We start from the raw sequence: 7,793 nt of genomic DNA, 5'->3' as shown, positions 1-7,793 counted from the left end.
GAAGAGGAAGAAGAAACAGAGCAAAAACAATAAGTTTTCCTTTGGCAAAGGTAAACATAAAAATGCCCAAGGCATCTTGTGACAGCTCCAAATGCTTGTTTGCCAAAATACACTATACAGGCTTGTTTATAATTTAAACAATTAATTTTGACCTTTTTTAATCAAATCAATGCATTTATAAATGGAAAAAAAACTCTACTTCAATAAGTGTAGTGAAATCTTTAACATGCACATGTGGCTCTTCTCTCAAACACGGGCCCAGCTTTACATGACTCTTGCCCTGCTGGCTGTCCCCTGCCTCATCATCACCATGTGCTTCCTGTCATCTCTTTGCCAGAAAAGTCAATAACGACACCGGAGTGATGCCTCAGCGGGCCAGGCTGTGGTCCGTGTCTCGATCGATCCGCCGTACCGCGGGGACGCGTCGCAGGCAAAATGGGTCACGGGCCGTGTTGTTGCTCCGCGGAACTTTGAGGTGAAAGTTTAGGACCCTGTGGCAGCAGTAGAAGGTATTTGACAGGAGTGAAGATTGTACTTGGCTTTTACCTTGTTAGGTGAATGCAAGGACGGTGGTTAACCTTCTCCCTGCTGCCTAACCCTGTAACCGCCACAAAAAGCCACATGTACCTTTTGCAGGAAGAAGGTTAATGGATGCAGACATGGGCTTCATGAAGAGGTTTTAAAACTCCTCAGTATTTACTTCTATGCACTTGTTGCACAGTAGTCTTCAACTTAGAAAGGAATGTACCCTCCCCACTGGTGAATGATGAAATGTCCATGTTTGTGTAGACATGTTATGTTACAGCCCAATTATGAAAATAATCAATGGTTCAACTTATTTTCTTTATGTCTTTCCAAGTTATAGTGCATTTTTTTTCCACTGCTGTGTTAATGTGTAACATTCTGTTTATAGTTTTTTTTATTAAAATCATTATAAATGGCAATGGTGCATGATTCAGCAATGCAGTTTCTTTGCAATGTTTAATAGTGCACAATCTCCCGTTCACTTTTACCATCTTTCGAAGCCCTTCCCATTGAATTCACATTCATTTACATAAAAACCACCTGATCTGATACTGAGGTGTACCCATGTCGTAACTCTGGCCCTGATCTTTGGTCCTTTGTTTGCCGTGTCCGCCCATGTGACAAGCCGCAGATTGATCCCACTAAGTTGTCATTAACCCGGTGACCGAGGGTCGCCCTTCCTCCCCCCTTGCTCCGGGGTCTCCCCGTCGTCAATAAACAAGGTTTGCCTGACCAGGCAGAGGTTCCTCTCGGATCAATGAGTTCCGAAGGACCGATAACCAGCTGTGGCTTTTCTCTGCTTCTCGTGTCAGGGCTCGAAATACTGGGTGCGCCTTAGTGCACCCAAAATTGTGGCGCAATAGCAGCATGCGCGACTCGGAATCAAGAGGTCCTGGGTTCGAGTCCTGATATGCCACCGATCTTGTGCCCTTGGGAAAGGCACTTAACACGACTTTCCCACTAGACTCAAGTGAAAATGAGTATTGTCTGTCCTGTATCCATTTCTATGTGCGGGACACAACACCAGCAACAGCTGCCTGTTCTGTGTGTATTGCACTGTTGCGATTTCAATAAATCGAATCAAATCAAAATTGGAGCTGTGCACCCAGTTCTTCTCTGTGGGTGCACTATTTTTGTAGGTATTTTTGTCCATATTAAATGTATAATTTTAGTATATAGGATATTCTTGGCATCTTAATGTAAGAAAAATAATAAAACCTTTGTTGTTATAGTACTTCAAGATTTTGAAGTTAGCCCCCATTTTAGATTCAAGCTCAAGAGAGGAGCAGTAAGATCTGTAATTAAGATCATGATGTTTTACATGGTGCAAACAAAATATTTTTTGTGCACCTACATGTAATTTTCTTTAGGTTGGGTGCACCAGTGCACCTATTCCCAAAAATGGATTTTGAGCCCTGTGTGTGTATAGGTCAGGAGACAATGAGGAATCGAGATCGATAGGACAGAGTTTCCGTAAACAAGCAGGGTTTGTTAGGCCCCCTATATACAAGACAGCGACCGTTGAGTGGCCGTGATGGGATTTATGTGACCCTTGATTTTATAATTGGAATATGATGCACTGTGATTTGGATTTAACAGACAACAAAACACACTACATGTGAAAAAGATTTGTTCATCTTGTATGAAATTTATTGAGCAATCTGATTTAGTGGTGTTAGCAACTGACATGATAGTTAGAATATGATGCACTATGATTTTAGACAACAAAGCACTTTTGTATATTTGAAAAAAATTTTTGTATATTTGTTCTTCTTGTATGAAACTTGGTGAGTGATTCAAATTTTATTATCGCTGTAGATGAAAGCGTTGACAACTGCCCCTGCAATATACATTTGTACATGTATTTCTGCTGCAGTCGTTGGTGCAAGTTGTATTGTTACAAAATCAGCCATTGAGTCGTGGAGGGGTCACGGGTAAAGTACAGGTTGGTCGCCGATGATTTGGTGGCTGGAAAAATAATAATGGCCAGTTTAGAGTAGGTCAGACCTCGGTGTATTTAGATGGACAGCAGGGAGCTTCAGTCGTGACATGCCGACACATCTGACGTATTTAAACCGGAGTAATTTTACTGTTTGGTCCGTAGATGGCATCTCCCGAGTTTTTATGTGGTACTGATGACTTCCCAAGGGCTCGAGTCCAGTCGTAGCTGCGCAGAAAATTGCAGGGAATGTTGCATTGATGACCATTAATGGTCAGCTGTGCTGATTAAGAGTGCCACCATTGATCGCGGATTTAGCAAAAATATTGGGAACACTCCAGCTGTTTTTGACAAATCTAAGGTTGATTTATACTTAATATATGCACTAACTGTTTATTTTAGGTTGATAATAATAGAAATACTGACATATTAAACAAATACCAATATGCTCAACTGTGATTTTTCCATCAAAATACCAAATTCATGACATCAATATAATAATAATTAATAATCAAATCCTGGATAGTGAGTGTGAGTGGGTGTAGGATAGAAAGTTTTCTGAAAACACCTTTTTGTGGGTATATAAACAAATTTATGCCATTTGAGTTTTATGACACAATGAACAAAATTAATGTTGATGTCCTTAAAAATATGATTTTTTCAGCAAAATGCAAAATTCATGACATCATTGTAGGATAGAATGTTTCTTTAAAAACAACACCTTTTTGTGGGTAAGTAAATGTTGCCATTTTCAGTTGCCAATAGCTTTAAAACGCACACGAATGTCTCCAGGGTGGACACCAGTGTGTCACATTCGCCGGTGGGTCCTTGTCTGATTTTTCATGACATTGTAGGATAGAAAGTTTTTTTCAACCCTTATTTTTGTGGGTAAGCAAACTGTATGGCCATTTTGAGTTGCCATACAGCTTTAACACACACAAATGTCTCCAGGGTGAATGCCAGTATGTCCCATTTGCCGGTGGCTCCTGTCTGATTTTTCATGACATCATTTCTAGGATAGAAAGTTTTTTTAGCCATATTTTTGTTGTGGGTAAGCAAACTGTATGGCCATTTTGAGTAACACGCACACAATGTCTCCCGGGTGGTTGCCAGTGTGTCCCATTTGCCGGTGGCTCCTTGTCTGACCAGTAGCCCCAAATTTACAGCACAAATCTATATTGATCCCGGCTGCTCCAAATGACAAATTCATAATGTTATAGGATAGAAAAGTTCTTTAAAGCCTCCTTTTTTGGGTAAGCAAGTTTATTGCCATTCTGAGTTGACTAAACAGATTTAAACACATATATTAAACAAATACTGATGTCTAATATCCTTAATTTGTCCAGCAAAATGCCAAATTCATTACGTCATTGTAGGACAGAGTCTTTTTAAAGCCACTTTTTTGGGGCTAAGCAAATTCATTGCCATTTTTTTTTGAGTTGCCAAACAGATTCAACACACACATGTATGATGTCTCCAGGGTGGATGCCAGTGTGTCCCATTTGCCGGTGGCTCCTTGTCTGACTTTTTCATGACATCATTGTAGGATAGAAAGTTTTTTTTAAAGCCATATTTTTGTGGGTAAGCAAACTGTATGGCCATTTTGAGTTTCCACACACACAATGTCTCCCGGGTGGATGCCAGTGTGTCCCATTTGCCGGTGGCTCCTTGTCTGATTTTTCATGACATCATTGTAGGATAGAAAGTTTTTTGTAAGCCGATATTTTTGTGGGTAAACAAACTGTATGGCCATTTTTGAGTAACACGCACACAATGTCTCCAGGGTGGATGCCAGTGTGTCCCATTTGCCGGTGGCTCCTTGTCTGACCAGCGGCCCCAAATTTACAGCACAAATCTGTATTGATCCCGGCTGCTCCAAATGACAAATTCATAATGTTATAGGATAGAAAAGTTCTTTAAAGCCTCCTTTTTGGGTAAGCAAGTTTATTGCCATTCTGAGTTGACTAAACAGATTTAAACACATATATTAAACAAATACTGATGTCTAATATCCTTAATTTGTCCAGCAAAATGCCAAATTCATTACGTCATTGTAGGACAGAGGGTCTTTATAAAGCCACTTTTTTGGGGCTGAGCAAATTCATTGCCATTTTGAGATGCCAAACAGATTCAACACACACAATGTCTCCCGGGTGGATGCCAGTGTGTCCCATTTGCCGGTGGCTCCTTGTCTGACTAGCAGCCCCAAATTTACAGCACAAATCTGTATTGATCCCGGCTGCTCCAAATGACTCAGCAGCGAGGGTCATACACTCATCCATTAGGCCGACAGCCGGCAGCTTGCCTTACCATGACAACCTGTCAGGGGCTTTATGGCACCCCGAATTTACGGCCGGGGCACGCCATCGATCCCGGGACCGGGGGATTACCTCCGTAAGCCCGGGCCATGCTGCGGGCAAAGTGACCATTGATAAGACATCTGTCACCGCCGGAGCCGCCGCACCAACGTCCGCTTTATCGACATCAATTTGGGCACAGGAGTGAATCTTAAGGCACACGCGCTCATTGATCGGCAGATTTTTTAAGATAAGGGCTCAGCTTTTCTTGCGGGGCGGGTTGATCGATAGATTGTCCATCGGGTTGACACGTGTCATCAGTGTAACTCCGCATCAGGACCATTTCAAACAGGACTCCGGGACATTGTCAATTCAGGGCTGACAGAGACGGATGGGCCGTGCTCCCGGTCAACCGGAGATACCGAGATTAGGGATCCGGCACGTTAGGGCCCCGCCATGTGGAAAATGATAAGGAAAGGTGGCCATTGGCAAAGCCACTAAGCACGGCTTTGCAACCTTTGTCACTTTACACACAGAGAGCCCATTTACGCATTCAGCCGCCATTACTTCTGCAGAATCCAATGATACTTAAGGGTACTTAAGATTCCGTGGGACTTTTTGCCAAAGGAAAAGTTGATCACCCAAGCTCTTATCGATTCCAAGATTACCGGGTTAAGTCTTGTAGCAAAGGCCAGTCGAAATGACCACTGCACTGCCTCTGGCTGTCACAGCTCGCGCTATGCTCCAGCCGAGCGGACACCGCGCCCGGTCTAGCCACAGGAGACAATTGATTGCGCGGCCTCCTATTGATCTGAAGCCGACCAGATTACCTCCTATTTGAGGGGTCATGCTATTTGTACTTGACTGAGAAATAGCTAACTTTCAGATCTTTGGGCTCGTCACTCAACCGTGGAGTGTTGTCTTCTTTTTTTTTTTACAAAGACTGATGACTATGTTGATAGTAGATTACACAGTGATCTACATTTATCATATTTCTCTCTCTTCTTGTCTGGCATGACTGGATCAGACAGGCTGTAAGTATTGTCTGCCTAATACAGGGCTTGAAATTCTTTTGTGCACCTGCTGCCCTAAAAATTTTTAAGTGCACAGAAAAAATTGCTTGCTCAACATAAAATAAACAAAAATGTCAGAAAAAACTAATTACAAAGCTTACTGCCTATCTTTGAAACAAGACTCTGAAATTCTATAGCTAAATCCAAAGTGTTCAACAAGTATTATGACAAAGGTTCACAAGTCACAACTATTTGGGGGCACTTAAAGAATATTGCTGTATACTAGTGTACAATGTGTAAGTAACTCTACACATTATGTATATCTAGGTGTACTGGACACACAGTCAGAATTTAGGTTACAGCTCCAATTTAGGGCACACAAAAGTGCATTATAAACCCAGTATTTTTAGCCCTGTATAGGCTTTTACTAAGTTTAAGTGTGTTATCTGGAACAAGTGACCCACACTCAGCTTACATGCTACTAATGGTCTCCTGGAACCGCAAGGGTGGAACGTGTCGTATGTCTACATGTGTGTACATTGGGTCAAAATGTTAATGTGGGTCTAGCCATTATTGTAAGTACCGGTACTCTGAAGCAAGTGCACACATTCTCTTTTTTTAGAAGTGTCATATATTTAGGGCTGCTCCCGTGGGAACTCATTTGTATGACGTCCTATAACCTGTCACATTTGCCAAGTCTCTGATCAGCCAGGGCTTTGTCGTCTTCTCTAAGCGTACACCTCTTAGTGCTCTAACTACTGAGCAAAAGGCCAGATGTTATATTTGCGCTGGAGCGTTCCTCTGTTAAGATGCGAGTGTCCATATTGAGTTAGAGATGGGGAGATTAGGTCCTGTTACAAGACTGATGGCACGCGAGCGCGCGCCCGTATGGCTTCTCCATGTAATGGCCCATGCGACTCAAAAGGACATTTGTAGATGCCACTGAACAGAAAGGTCCGGGGGCACAACCCCTGAGCAATAGATTTTGAGATTAAGGCATTTTGAAAAAGGGATTTCAGCTGGTCCCTTGATTTATCAAGCTTTCTACAGCATTTTGCAGGGCCGTGTAACGTTTGACTCTTCACAACATTACAGCACAGTGCAGCTGTTGGAAAGCACAAAACTGTTCCTTCTGTCAAAGTCTGTCAAAAACATTTTGTTATAGAATAATGTTTGAAGTGCACTCTGACTGAAATGACAGAATTCCCTCTTTTAATAGTAAACATCTCTAAATCTAAATCTTTATCTAAAGGCATGAAGCATAATAACCAACCAGTTTGCCATTACATGTACTTTAAAGTTCCAGTGCTCCATAACAAAAAAAGTTCTATCTAGTAAGAACCGGACAATGGGGAACAGAATAAAACTTTGTGATAAATTTAGTCCATCTACATTGTACAAGTAATCCTTGATGTGCTGTAGACAGTGGGACATGTCTGCGATGTCTGTATACTGTCTCCGAGTGTAATTATCACTCCACCTTCTTCGAGGGAACATCAAGAAAGAACTTCCCGAGGAATGTGAGATGAGACGCCTCTAATGGACTTCAGGAATCGATATTTCATTGCAAGGGACATGTACGGGATGCGCCAAACTTTTTTACAGGGGAGCAAATGAAGTTTATGTCGGACCAGGATCTCTTTGTACCGCGGCATCACAGAAGATAAGCTGTCTTCGCGGGTACTTGATGGGGCAGGATATGGTCCAGCGATGATGAGTCCGACACCCAGGGTGCTCGTTCCCCCGGCAGCTCATTCCAGACCAGGCTTCTAAATGAGATCTGAGGATTCCTTGTGGGAGTTCTTTAACAGGTGGCTTCTTCTGGTCTCGTGATCTTGTCTGGAATTACCGCCTCGCCCCGGGGACCGCTCCTCAGGTGGGTGAAGACCTGGCTGGAAGGATCTTGTGCTGAAGAGGAGCAGGCGCTCGTGCGCCCTCCCGGGAGCAACAAAGCACGGGGTAATCTTCCCGACGGTCATTTGTGGGGAATGAGCTTTCTGACACATCCCCAGAACAAAC

The 7,793-nt window shown here is 42.7% G+C and overlaps 1 pseudogene; it reads right to left on the bottom strand.

Moving 5' to 3' along the window:
• Nucleotides 1-322: 322 nt before the first annotated feature.
• On the bottom strand, nt 323-7,753 carry LOC109482210 (annotated as a pseudogene).
• Between the last annotated feature and the right edge of the window lie 40 nt (nt 7,754-7,793).

Source organism: Branchiostoma belcheri, unplaced genomic scaffold (assembly GCF_001625305.1).
Source record: "Branchiostoma belcheri isolate BF01 breed outbred unplaced genomic scaffold, Haploidv18h27 scaffold6, whole genome shotgun sequence".
In the NCBI taxonomy this organism is placed as follows: Eukaryota; Metazoa; Chordata; class Leptocardii; order Amphioxiformes; family Branchiostomatidae; genus Branchiostoma; species Branchiostoma belcheri.
This window is presented reverse-complemented; position numbering and strand designations above follow the sequence as displayed.